The following is a 15,220-nucleotide window of genomic DNA, read 5'->3' on the forward strand; positions in this document are numbered from 1 at the left end:
AGATCTAGATTGTACTTTTCAAGCTCTTTCCAATGATATGTCACATGAATATGTTTTGACAAACTTTTGGATGAGTTTACCATACCCCCACTTTTTTCATGGGAATAGGATTTTTCCCACTTTATCTAATATTGACTTCTCGTAGTAATGAGTTGGTTATGGTTTGTGCCTGTTTAATATTTGTGAGATTAATTAAATTATTAATTGGGCTTATATTTTCAGGTCAAGAAGATTACGAGGATTGATGAATAATGTCGAGGATAATGTTTCTTATGTGCATCATATTTATTTTTACAAGCGTAGCTTGTAACCTTAGTAGTTGATTTTTCCATTTTGATACATTGGGAAAAATCCATTCATAATGTTGAATTTATTAAAGCCTAAAGGCTTTACCCTAGCCCCAATTTTTGGAACACTCTATTTTTGTTGTAGAAGAGTGTCGTGCTCTCTAAAAGCACACTTTGTATATTTTTGGGGGCTATGGCCTATTTTTGATTGAAAAGCTTATAAAAATACTCTTGTGTGGGGGAAGGCCACACACAAGGGGAGGGAAGATTGCACCCAGCCTTGTGTTGATTGTGTTGATGGTGATGTTTTTCTTTCTCTTTCCTTATGTTTTGTTTTATGCTTTAATTTTCAATTTAATTCAAGTAGTTGTTTTAATATTTGATATATTTTATGAGTTTTTGATTATTCTCTTCAAGAAGATTAAATGGTCCCGTTTCAGTGGTATCAGAGATTTGGTGTAATTTAATTTTCTTGAAGGCGGTCAAAAGAGGTGAAAGAGACAAAAACAGAGGTGATTTTGGTAATTTTCTTGAATTTAAATTAAAGAAGAACACGTTTAGGGATTTTTGTTTATGTATGGATGAAATAAAGCTTGTTTTTAACCATTGGGTAATCAATCTCCATCAATCTTTTGCCCAAAGGGTAAAACTAGGTAGAAAACCATTAGTGGGTTTCCCAAAACTATAAAACCACCTTCCTCTTCACTAATCCTCTTCCTAATCTGTCTGTACGGATTGAAAGAGCAAGGAAAGGAGCATTGAGAGCCATAATCAGAATTGCTAAACCTTCCCTTTGCTCAGTTTCTATAATAGAGGGATGAGAATTGTTCAAGAGTTGTTTTTAAAAATTACTTTTAATTTTTATTTTTATTTTTTCCTCCTCAGTTGATGCGCTGGGTGCAAGCTTAAAGTAATATATATATATATATATATATATATATATATATATATATATATATATATTTCCAATTGATTTTTTTATCTCTCTCTCCCTCCTTCATACCCGGGCGGCAACGCGTAGAGTCTCCATCCGGCCGGCGGGGCGGTGAGCGCTGCGAATTCAGGGAGGGGAGGAATTTTCAGATTTGCGCTAAATCCAGGAGGCGCTAAATTTTTTTTTAAAATCTCCCTTTTTACTCTTACGCGCTGCGCTGTCGGAATACTCATGGGATATATATATATATATATATATATATATATATATATATATATATATATATATATATAAAAGCTTTTGACTAAGCTTTAAAAGCTTTCAAATAAGCTTAAAGCTTTACAAATGAGATCAGTAAAATGTTTTACAAAAGATTTTTTTTTTACTATTCCCATCATATTTTATGGAAAAGGATCCCATGTATATATAGTTCGTTTGGATTTCTTCTACAAATTTTTAGAATTTACCTCAAGAGAAATTTTGAGACTTTAGTCAAATTCTTGTGAATAATGTTGTTTTCTAAATCCTCATGAAGTACGAATAATATAAACAGCTTGTTAGTGAAGATATCATTAAAATGTTGCTTTAACCTACGGCTAGTTTTCTAATTTTTAAGAGTACATGGATTATTTCTTGAAAAATTATGCATTTGTGTATTGAGCTAACTTGGCAGGACTCACATCTAACTCGACATTCCATATGAGATAAGAAACCCTATCTTTTCTCTTGTTTTAAATTTTTCCTATTCCTTTTAATTGTCAGGAAATGGGTGAATATCCGCAGCGCCGTCGTACTATCTTGCTTCCCCAGCCCTGCAGGAGAAATTCTGATGCATTGGATGACAAATCATGTATTTTTACACATTATTAAAGCTATTTTTATCTTGTAAATTACTATTTTTTATAATTAATGTACTCAACTTCATTATAAATGCATCAAAAATGATCCTGAGTGGCTGGGGGAGCAGTGCCAGAACAATGCAAATTTTGAGCCTGCAGTCTATTGGTGAGAAATATTGAGGTCCATTCAAGCGACAAATAGGTACATGCTCTCAAGAGAGTGGATATGGTGCAGATGGCTGCACAATGTCTAGTGTTCAGGTACATATGTTCAGGTACATACAACCTAGTCTCTTGACTTTGAAATCCACTTTCCATGGCTTTGTATATTGCTTGTGTTTTGGTCGAGTTTTGCAAGAAACCTGGCTGTGAATTGTTTTTTCAATACATATTTACTCTATTTGAAGGAGAGCCAGCTTTTGGGTGCTTTGCTTGTCTGGGCAAGGCAGTGGATCTCTATGGCTAATGTGGAAACCACCATGTACTCCCAAAATTTCCATTCCTTCAGCCGTATTGGGAGCTGGATAATTGACCATGGTGGTTGGAAATGGAGAAAGGCCACATCCTGGAATGAGAGAAAGAGGCATTCAAGACGCATTCTATGATGAGAAAGGATACATTGGAGGATCCCCCATTGTCAGCACAAGGCAAGTTGGGCAATTTGTGAAAACTTGATGTGAAGTATGATATTTGTTCTTCCTAAGCTTGTTTGTGGGTTTGTAGGTGAAACAAAAAGAAAGCGGGGAGCCAATGTTGTTGAGATGCATGTGGACGATATTGATGATGACTTGCCTGCCAAAGAGGATGAGTTGGCTCATACTGGTGAGTGGATGACTTTCTCCTTTGGTAAATCTAGTGAACATTGCATCGTGGTGTTTTTGTGATGGTTTTTCTTTGTTTTGTGCTCTTGTGCAGAGCCTTTGTTGCCATCTGCATCTACTTTGAAGCTTCCCATTTCGTTCGTTTTTTTTGAAGGAGAACACTATACGCTTTAATGGTGTCTCTCCATGCATGGGTGTTGGAAAACCTTCCCTTGCCCGGAAAGCACAGGCGATTCCTCTAGGATAAATTTTACTCTAACATAGTCAAGGTCATTACTAACCAAACTGATCCAATCGACGAACCTAAAAAAACACTCGGTCAGATCAAGGAAGAAACTTGCACTTGGATCATAGAGATCAACGCTTTTTTCCCCATCGAGAGGCACATCCGTTGATTCTTATCCATAGAACAACTACTATCCGGCATTTACTTCATCTATTGTATTATAACAGAATTGAGTCTCATTTTACGGATCCATCAGTCCAGCCTAACCCCATCCAGTCCCATGGGTTAGCCAACCGCCCAACCACTGTAGTGATGGGATCCAATTTAGAATTTGGATAGGTTTTGTCCCGGGTACCATGGAAAAGAGTTCCCAGGCCCCCTAGCCGGATTTTCAAGCAAATTTAACTCCAGTCACACCACTTACACACCACTTACACACCCAATATGAAATTGCCTTTTCCCAGATTCAACTGTATTTAAATCAGTCACTTAATGAAATCATAGTGTTACTGATCATAAACTTCCAAGTATCCGGTTGAATCTTAATTTCCAATCATTCCTTCATCCGAGTATCTATGGCATCATTGTCAACCAGAACGCTCACCACCTGTTCACTCAGGGGCCTTTTCGATAGTTCCTAGCTCATAGTACCCGGTAAATATTCACTTATAAAATCAAGATGGAATCCTCATTGAAGATTAGCAAGATCAACCAACAGATCCATATAAGAGAGCTGTGGACTCACCAGTTGAGGACCACCAAGGTCAATCAACCAGATCCATACTCGATTTCAGAAAACAACTCTTACTCCTTGTTCCAATATCTTCCACGACGCACGTGTGGGTATCTTTGGCGACCGAGCACCGTATGGTCAGCACCCTCTAGGATCCTTCGCAGGTCACCTAGTGCTTCACTCATAGGCCACTTCCTTGGTCCCTCATCCACCGTACCAGAAGCTTACCATTTAAATCGAACCGGGTCAAGACCTCGGCCGACCTTGCTATGCGAGACGTCCTCCGTTGACTCTCCGTCAGCTGTTGCAACTTTATCAGGTAGGTCTCCACGACCACATTCTCGAGACAGTCAAAATGCTTCCCCAGCATTCTTGACATAAAACAGTCATTTACAAACAGTTCACAAATACAGTTTCTATAATGAACTCACGTCTTTCCAGATTGTTCCACATCAATCCATATTACTTAACCCAATCCAAATCATATGTGTATCCATTCTTAACCAGATACATCATTTTCCATCCCATCAGATCAGATTCATTCACTTCACGTAACATCCATTCCTATCTTTCTTAATTTACATTACGTTTCATCACATCCATTTCTTATTACATCTCATTCGTTCACATCTTATATTATTCATTCACGTTCTGATTCACATGACATCTCATCTCATCCATTCGCTCATATCGACTTCATATCCATTCACATACATATTCGCATTCATTATTCCACATACACATCCACATTCGTACATCCACATCCACATCTACATCCATACATCCATTTTCACATCCACATTCATACATCCACATCCACATTCACATCCATACATCCATACATCCATATATCCATACATCCACATTCATACATCCACATCCACATCCACATTCATACATCCATATCCCCATCCACATTCAAACATCCATATCCCCATCCACATCTATACATCCATATCCACATCCATATTCATACCTCCACATCCACATCTACATCCATACATCCATTTTTACATCCACATTCATACATCCACATCCACATACACATCCTCATTCATACATCCACATCCATACATCCACATTCACATCTACATCCATACATTCATTTTTGCATCCACATTCATACATCCACATCCACATCCACATCCACATCCATACTCATACATCCACATCCACATTCATACATCCATATCCCCTTCCACATCTACATCCACATCTATACATCCATATCCACATCCATATTCATACATCCACATCTACATCCATACATCCATTTTCACATCCACATTCATACATCCACATCCACATCCATACATTCATACATCCACATCCACATCCTCATTCATACATCCACATCCACATCCACATCCACATTCACATCTACATCCATACATCCATTTCCACTTCCACATTCATACATCCACATCCACATCCACATCCATACTCATACATCCACATCCACATTCATACATCCATCTCCCCTTCCACATCTACATCCACATCTATATATCTATATCCACATCCATATTCATACATCCACATCCACATCCACATCCACATCCACATCCACATCCATACATCCATTTTCACATCCACATTCATACATCCACATCCACATCCATACATCCACATCCACATCCACATCCTCATCCTCATTCATACATCCTCATCCACATCCACATCCATACATCCACATCCACATCCTCATTCATACATCCTCATCCACATCCACATTCACATCTACATCCATACATCCATTTTCACATCCACATTCATACATCCACATCCACATCCACATCCATACTCATACATCCACATCCACATTCATACATCCATATCCCCTTCCACATCTACATCCACATCTATACATCCATATTCATACATCCACATCCACATCCTCATTCGCATATCCACATCCACATTCACATTAGCATTGGTATTCTTATTCACATTCACACATCCATTATCATCCTATCACAGTCCATACACATCTTATCACATCCTTTTACATCTCATACTCATCTTATCACATCCTTTTACATCTCATACTCATCTTATCACATCTTATCACATCCTTTTACATCTCATACTCATCTTATCACATCCTATCACATCACATACTCATCTTATCACATCCATTCTTATCTGATCTTATCCCCTACACATCTTATCACATCCTATCACATCACATACACATTTTATCACATCCCATTTTCCTGCGATTACCATTTAATAGCTTTTTCCATATTGATATCGATAAGAGGACTTTTTTCTAAATTCCTGCCAAATGCTTGGCCTAAATTAAAGATTCTTTTCTGAGGACTATTTCTATATTGCTTCTCAATTCCTCAATTTAATTATATTCAATATTCTTCTTTTGAGTAAAAGAATTCATGGGATTTATAGAAATCAATTCTACCCATGTTTCCTCTTATGGTGAAATAATCATAAATCGAATTTATACTAAAAATTCCTCTTCTTCCCATTTAATTTCTAGGATCCCAATTACCATGGGAATTCCTCTTTTTCCATCAAATATTTCTTATAAAATAAATTCATTTAAAATATCCATTATTTCAATATGCTAGAAATTTCTCTTTGTCCATCTAAATGATGGAATTCCAAATTTCTCTTTGTCCATCTAAATGATGGAATTCCAAATGTCATAAGGATTCCTCTTTTGACATTTATATGTTTCTCATAGATAAATAGATTTATCTAAAAATTCATCTTTGAAATTAAATGAATTATCCCATAATTCCAACATGATAAGAAATTCTCTTTTCCCATCCAATCATTGAATTCCAATGTAATGGGAATTCCTCTTTTGACATTAAATTACTTCTCATAGATAAATAAATTTATCTAAAAATTCATTTTTGAAATTAAATGAATTATCCCATAATTCCAATATGATAGGAAATTCTCTTTTCCCATCCAATCATGGAATTCCAATGTAATGGGAATTCCTCTTTTAACATTTAATTACTTCTCATAGATAAATAAATTTATCTAAAAATTTTGAAATTAAATGAATTATCCCATAATTCCAATATGATAAGAAATTCTCTTTTCCCATCCAATCATGGAATTCCAATGTAATGGGAATTCCTCTTTTAACATTTAATTACTTCTCATAGATAAATAAATTTATCTAAAAATTTATTTTAGAAATTAAATGAATTATCCCATAATTCCAATATGATAAGAAATTCTCTTTTTCCATCCAATCATGGAATTCTAATGTAATGGGAATTCCTCTTTTAACATTTAATTACTTCTCATAGATAAATAAATTTATCTAAGAATTCATTAATTATGCATAAACCTAAAAATCAATATTTCTATGATTACAATGAGAATCAATCAGTTTATCTAGGATGATAATTCCTAGAATATGGTAGGAAGTCCTCTTTTCATACTTTGAATGAAAATGTTTTATGTGTAATTTTTACAGAAATTTTGCCATAGCTTCGATGCTATTATTGATAAATCTCAATTTATTCTAAAAGAATGAACTTTAACATTATGGATATAATTAGAATGGTCCCTAATTGAATCATTAACCCATTATGGATTGAATCATAAATTTTCATGCAATAACTAACTTAAAAGCATGAAAAAGCCATTAATTTGGCCTCCAATTAAACAAGCATAGAATTTATTCTTGGATTAGGGAAAATCTTCATGAAAAGCTTCATTTGGATTGAGAATAGGTCATTTGGATTGAGAATAGGTCATGGGAATGACCATTCTTTGAGTGAGAGAGAGAAATTACATAAAAACCATTAAAATTAAGCATAAATAGAAATTTATGTATTTCCTTACTACCATTCATCAATTAACTTCAATAGCATTAAAAAGCCATTCCAATTAAGCTTCTCAAGCTTGAGAGGGGTTGAGAAGAGAGAAACATTGAGAAATTATAGAAAAAGATCAAAATTCGCCCTTTACCTTACAAATTGCTTGATTCTTTGATCACGGTAAAGACCCCCAACCAATCAATTGGTTTGGTATGTTGATGGAGCCACCAATGGAGATTGAAGAAGGAGGGAAGCTCCAATTTCTTCAATTTGGAGAGAATTTTAGAGAATAGTAAAAATTATCATTATTTCATCATAATTCTGGCATAGTATAATTCTCCTATTTTTTTACAAAGGGCTCAAGTTCTATTTATAGGAGAGGAAGGCTCTAACCAAGACCAACTAGTTTCTAGAATTTTCCAGATTCAGTGTGGTTGAATTTGGACCAGATTTGGACCTAGTTTGGTTTCTTTTTGATTCGGTTTGATCCAAGAGAGAGGAGAGATAAAAATATCACATTATTTTTGAGTTTAAAACTCATTCAAGCATGTGAAGTAGGCGTCTCCTTGAAGGGACTCCCCTTCCTTACACATGTGTCAAAATGGAATCATTATACCCAAAATATCTCATTTTTTTTAGTAATACTCATAATTTTTTACTAATAACCCTTGTACATAGTCAACTCTTCATCGTATGTGAGCATTTACTCATTTTTGGGTATATTTCTTTTACAAATTGGATTTATCTCCTCCCCACACATGGATTGATCTTATTGGCCCATAGGAACCTTAATTGGATCATAATCCAAAATTTTCTGAAAATCTAGACCCTTAGGCTAAGGTCCTTTATACCCATTTCCAATTAATTCCAATTGCACATTGGAAAATTCTTTTTGAATTTATGTTTCAGGGGAATTCATTTTAGACACTAGGAGGATTTTTATATCCAAAAATATCTCAATTTCGGACTACCTCTCTCTAGGTCAAAACAGGGTAAAACAGAATCTTTCTTTTATTTCAGAGAGGGGAATAATTATAAGATCAGAAAGGGAGGTTCTTACTCCTGTATACCTCAAAAGCCGGGGGGAGGAATCTTACATTCTACCCCACTTAAAAAACGCGAGATGTCCTCATCTCGCAAAGTAGAGGACAACTCTTTCCCTTAAGATCCAACTTATTATGGGGTTCTTTATATTCAGGTCAACCCAACACAATCCTAGGATAAATATCCCTTATATAGAACTCATCATTAAATAACAATTCATTCAGATCATAACATTTATATCTTTAACACAATAATGGTCCATTAGACTGAAAAAAGATTTCCTTCTGACCATTCCTCCACGGGAATTTTAGTCAAACGAGTCCTTAATTTGTCATCCAATTATCTTGATCCACCGGGTCAAGTGTTAACAGTAGCAATCTGACAACACAATCCACTAATCTCATAGTGATTTGCTGAAGTCACTATCATCATCCCAGTTTATGAAAATCATTACAAGGATTCATCCTATTCATCCTCATTGAGGTTTTTGTTCAGCATAACGCTTCTTAACCAAAATTCAAGAGTTATCTTATTCCAATCAGAATCCAATTCAACTCATCAATTCTCAACTAGAATTTAAAATCATATCAACCACATTCGAATTCATCATCTAGATAGCATTTTTGCTTATAATTTCAAGTCTTAGATTTACTCGTATATACTGCCAGTAAAGAGCTGCAGTTATACCCTCGGCATATACGGGTAGTCACGGTCCTTGGAATTATAAGGTAAATACCATCATGCCTAGGCCTCAAGCAAGTCAGGGATTCCATACAATTGCGGTACTTCCATCTGAAGGCCCAATTTCCAATTTACGAATTTCCGTCGGAATATCAATTTGTATGAATTTCATCACACAATTCCAACCTTTTTTTCTGTTATATCATAAATTTTTGACATTTTTGGCTTCTCAGTTGATCCACTTTAGCCAATTCGCTCTGATACTAGCTGTAAGATCCCCGTCCCCACCGCGCAACTGATTCGGGGTGCTAGCAACGGAAGTAGCACATCTTGTGCGGGGCAGGGTCCCACACTCGGGGCCTCGCCCACGGATATCCGGACAGGTGACTAATTCCTCAATTCTTCCAAAACCGAACTTGGAAAAACTTCCCTTGCCCGGAAAGCACAGGTGATTCCTCCAGGATAAATTTTACTCTAACGTAGTCAAGGTCATTACTGACCAAACTGATCCGACCGAACCTAAAAAAACACTCGGGCAGATCAAGGAAGAAACTTGCACTTGGATCATAGAGATCAACGCTTTTTTCCCCATCGAGAGGCACATCCGTTGATTCTTATCCATAGAACAACTACTATCCGGGATTTACTTCATCTATCATATTATAACAGAATTGAGTCTCATTTTACGGATCCATCAGTCCCATGGGTTACCACTGTAGTGATGGGATCCAATTTAGAATTTTGTTTAGGTTTTGTCTCGGGTACCAGGGAAAAGAGTTCCCAGGCCCCCTAGCCGGATTTTCAAGCAAATTTAACTCCAGTTACACCACTTACACACCCAATATGAAATTGCCTTTTTCCCAGATTCAACTGTATTTAAATCAGTCATTTAATGAAATCATAGTGTTACTGATCATAAACTTCCAAGTATCCGATTGAATCTTAATTTGCAATCATTCCTTCATCCGAGTATCTATGGCATCATTGGCAACCAAAACGCTCACCACCTGTTCACTCAGGGCCCTTTTCGATAGTTCCTAGCTCATAGTACCCGGCAAATATTCACTTATAAAATCAAGATGAAATCCTCATTGAAGATCAGCAAGATCAACCAGCAGATCCATATAAGAGAGCTATGGACTCATCAGTTGAGGACCAGCAAGCTCAATCAATCAGATCCATACTCGGTTTCAGAAAACAACTCTTACTCCTTGTTCCAATATCTTCCACAATGCACCTGTTGGTATCTTTGGCGACCGAGCACTGCATGGTCAGCACCCTCTAGGATCCTTTGCAGGTCACCTAGTGCTTCACTCATAGGCCGCTTCCTTGGTCCCTCATCCACCGTACCGAAAGCTCACCATTTAAATCGAACCGAGGCTGGTCAAGACCTCAGCCGACCTTGCTACGCGAGACGTCCTCCGTTGACTCTCCGTCAGCTGTTGCAACTTTATCAGGTAGGTCTCCACGACCACATTCTCAAGACAGTCAAAATGCTTCCCTAGCATTCTTGACATAAAACAGTCATTTACAAACAGTTCACAAATACAGTTTCTATAATGAACTCACGTCTTTTCAGATTGTTTCACATCAATCCATATTACTTAACCCAATCCAAATCATATGTGCATCCATTCTTAACCAGATACATCATTTTCCAAATCATATGTGTATCGATTCTTAACCAGATATGTATCGATTCTTAACCAGATACATCATTTTCCATCCCATCACATCAGATTCATTCACTTCACATAACATCCATTCCTATCTTTCTTAATTTACATTACATCTCATCACATCCATTTCTCATTACATCTCATTCGTTCACATCTTATATTATTCATTCACATTCTGATTCACATGACATCTCATCTCATCCATTCGCTCATATCGACTTCATATCCATTCACATACATATTCGCATTCATTATTCCACATACACATCCACATTCGTACATCCACATCCACATCTACATCCATACATCCATTTTCACATCCACATTCATACATCCACATCCACATCCACATCCATACATCCATATCCACATCCTCATTCATACATCCACATCCACATCCACATCCATACATCCACATTCACATCTACATCCATACATCCATTTCCACATCCACATTCATATATCCACATCCACATCCACATCCACATCCATACATCCATTTTCTCATCCACATTCATACATCCATACATCCACATCCATACATCCACATCCACATCCACATTCATACATCCATATCCCCATCCACATCTACATCCACATCTATACATCCATATCCACATTCATATTCATACATCCACATCTACATCCATACATCCATTTTCACATCCACATTCATACATCCACATCCACATCCATACATACATACATCCATATCCACATCCTCATTCATACATCCACATCCACATCCACATCCATACATCCACATCCACATCCACATCTACATCCATACATCCACATCCACATCCACATCCATACTCATACATCCACATCCACAATCACACATCCATATCCCCTTCCACATGTACATCCACATCTATACATCCATATTCATACATCCACATCCACATCTACATCCATACATCCATTTTCACATCCACATTCATACATCCACATCCACATCCATACATCCACATCCACATCCACATCCTCATTCATACATCCACATCCATACATCCACATTCACATCTACATCCATACATCCATATTCACATCCATTTTCACATCTACATCCACATTCACATCTACATCCATACATCCATTTTCACATCCACATCCACATCCACATCCACATTCATACATCCACATCAACATCCACATCCATACATTCATACATCCGCATCCACATCCATACATCCATACATCCACATCCAGAGCCATACATCCACATCCACATCCTCATTCATAAATCCACATCCACATCCACATCCATACATCCACATCACATCTACATCCATACATCCATTTCCACATCCACATCGACATCCATACTCATACATCCACATCCACATTCATACATCCATATCCCCTTCCACATCTACATCCACATCCACATCTATACATCCATATCCACATCCATATTCATACATCCACATCCATATCTACATCCATACATCCATTTTCACATCCACATCCACATCCATACATCCATACATCCACATCCACATCCTCATTCATACATTCATACATCCACATCCACATCCTCATTCATACATCCACATCCATACATCCACATTCACATCTACATCCATACATCCATTTTCACATCCACATTCATACATCCATATCCACATCCATACTCATACATCCGCATCAACATTCATACATCCATATCCCCTTTCACATCGATACATCCATATCCACATCCATATTCATACATCCACATCCACATCCTCATTTGCACATCCACATCCACATTCACATTAGCATTCGTATTCTTATTCACATTCACACATCCATTCTCATCCTATCACAGCCCATACACATCTTATCACATCCCATACACATCTTATCACATCCTTTTACATCTCATACTCATCTTATCACATCTTATCACATCCTTTTACATCTCATACTCATCTTATCACATCCTATCACATCACATACTCATCTTATCACATCCATTGTTATCTGATCACATCCCCTACACATCTTATCACATCCTATCACATCACATACACATTTTATCACATCCCATTTTCATGCGATTACCATTTAATAGCTTTTTCCATATCGATATCGATAATAGGACTTTTTTCTAAATTCCTGCCAATTGCTTGGCCTAAATTAAAGATTCTTTTTTGAGGACTATTTCTAAATTGCTTCTCAATTCCTCAATTTAATTATATTCAATATTCTTCTTTTGAGTAAAATAATTCATGGGATTTATAGAAATCAATTCTACCCATGTTTCCTCTTATGGTAAAATAATCATAGATCAAATTTATACTAAAAATTCCTCTTCTTCCCATTTAATTTCTAGGATCCCAATTACCATGGAAATTTCTCTTTTCCCATCAAATATTTCTTATAAAATAAAATCATTTAAAATATCCATTATTTTAATATGCTAGAAATTTCTCTTTGTCCATCTAAATGATGGATTTCCAAATGTCGTAAGGATTCCTCTTTTAAAATTTAAATGTTTCTCATAGATAAATAGATTTATCTAAAAATTCATCTTTGAAATTAAATGAATTATCCCATAATTCCAATATGATACGAAATTCTCTTTTCCCATCCAATCATTGAATTACAATGTAATGGGAATTCCTCTTTTAACATTTAATTACTTCTCATAGATAAATAAATTTATCTAAAAATTCATTTTTAAAATTAAATGAATTATCCCATAATTCCAATATGATAGGAAATTCTCTTTTCCCATCCAATCATGGAATTCCAATGTAATGGGAATTCCTCTTTTAACATTTAATTACTTCTCATAGATAAATAAATTTATCTAAAAAATCATTTTTAAAATTAAATGAATTATCCCATAATTCTAATATGGTAAGAAATTCTCTTTTCCCATCCAATCATGGAATTCCAATGTAATGGGAATTCAACTTTTTACATTTAATTACTTCTCATAGATAAATAAATTTATCTAAAAATTTATTTTTGAAATTAAATGAATTATCCCATAATTCCAATATGATAGGAAATTCTCTTTTCCCATCCAATCATGGAATTCCAATGTAATGGGAATTCTTCTTTTAACATTTAATTACTTCTCATAGATAAATAAATTTATTTAAAAATTCATTAACTATGCATAAATCTAAAAACCAATATTTCTATGATTACAATGAGAATCAATTAGTTTATCTAGGATGATAATTCCTAGAAAATAGTAGGAAGTCCTCTTTTCATACTTTGAATGAAAATGTTTTATGTGTAATTTTTACAGAAATTTCGCCATAGTCCGCTTCTATTACTGATAAATCTCAATTTATTCTAAAATAATGAACTTAACATTAAGGATATAAATAGAATGATCCCTAATTGGATCATTAACCCATTATGGATTGAATCAAATATTTTCATAAAATAACTAACTTAAAAGCATAAAAAAGCCATTAATTTGGCCTCCAATTAAACAAGCATAGAATTTATTCTTGGATTAGGAAAAAGCTTCATTTGGATTGAGAATAGGTCATGGGAATGACCATTCTTTGAGTGAGAGAGAGAAATTATATAAAAACCATTAAAATTAAGCATAAATAGAAATTTATGTATTTCCTTACTACCATTCATCAATTAACTTCAATAGCATTAAAAAGCCATTCCAATTAAGCTTCTCAAGCTTGAGAGGGGTTGAGAAGAGAGAAACATTGAGAAATTATAGAAAAAGATCAAAACTCACCCTTTATCTTACAAATTGCTTGATTCTTTGATCATGGTAGAGCCCCCAACCAATCAATTGGTTCGGTATGTTGATGGAGCCACCAATGGAGATTGAAGAAGGAGGGAAGCTCCAATTTCTTCAATTTGGAGAGAATTTTAGAGAATAGTAAAAATTATCATTATTTCAGCATAATTCTGGCATAGTATAATTCTCCTATTTTTTTACAAAGGGCTCAGGTTCTATTTATAGGAGAGGAAGGCTCTAACCAAGACCAACTGATTTCTAGAATTTTCCAGATTCAGTTTGGTTGAATTCGGACCAGATTTGCACCTAGTTTGGTTCCTTTTTGATTCGGTTTGATCCAAGAGAGAGGAGAGATAAAAATATCACATTATTTTTGAGTTTAAAACTCATTCAAGCATGTGAAGTAGGTGCCTCCTTGAAGGGACTCCCCTTTCTTACACGTGTCAAAATGGAATCATTAT

Source organism: Cibotium barometz, chromosome 4 (assembly GCF_041138505.1).
Source record: "Cibotium barometz isolate CiBa-2024 chromosome 4, ASM4113850v1, whole genome shotgun sequence".
Classification (NCBI taxonomy): domain Eukaryota; kingdom Viridiplantae; phylum Streptophyta; class Polypodiopsida; order Cyatheales; family Cibotiaceae; genus Cibotium; species Cibotium barometz.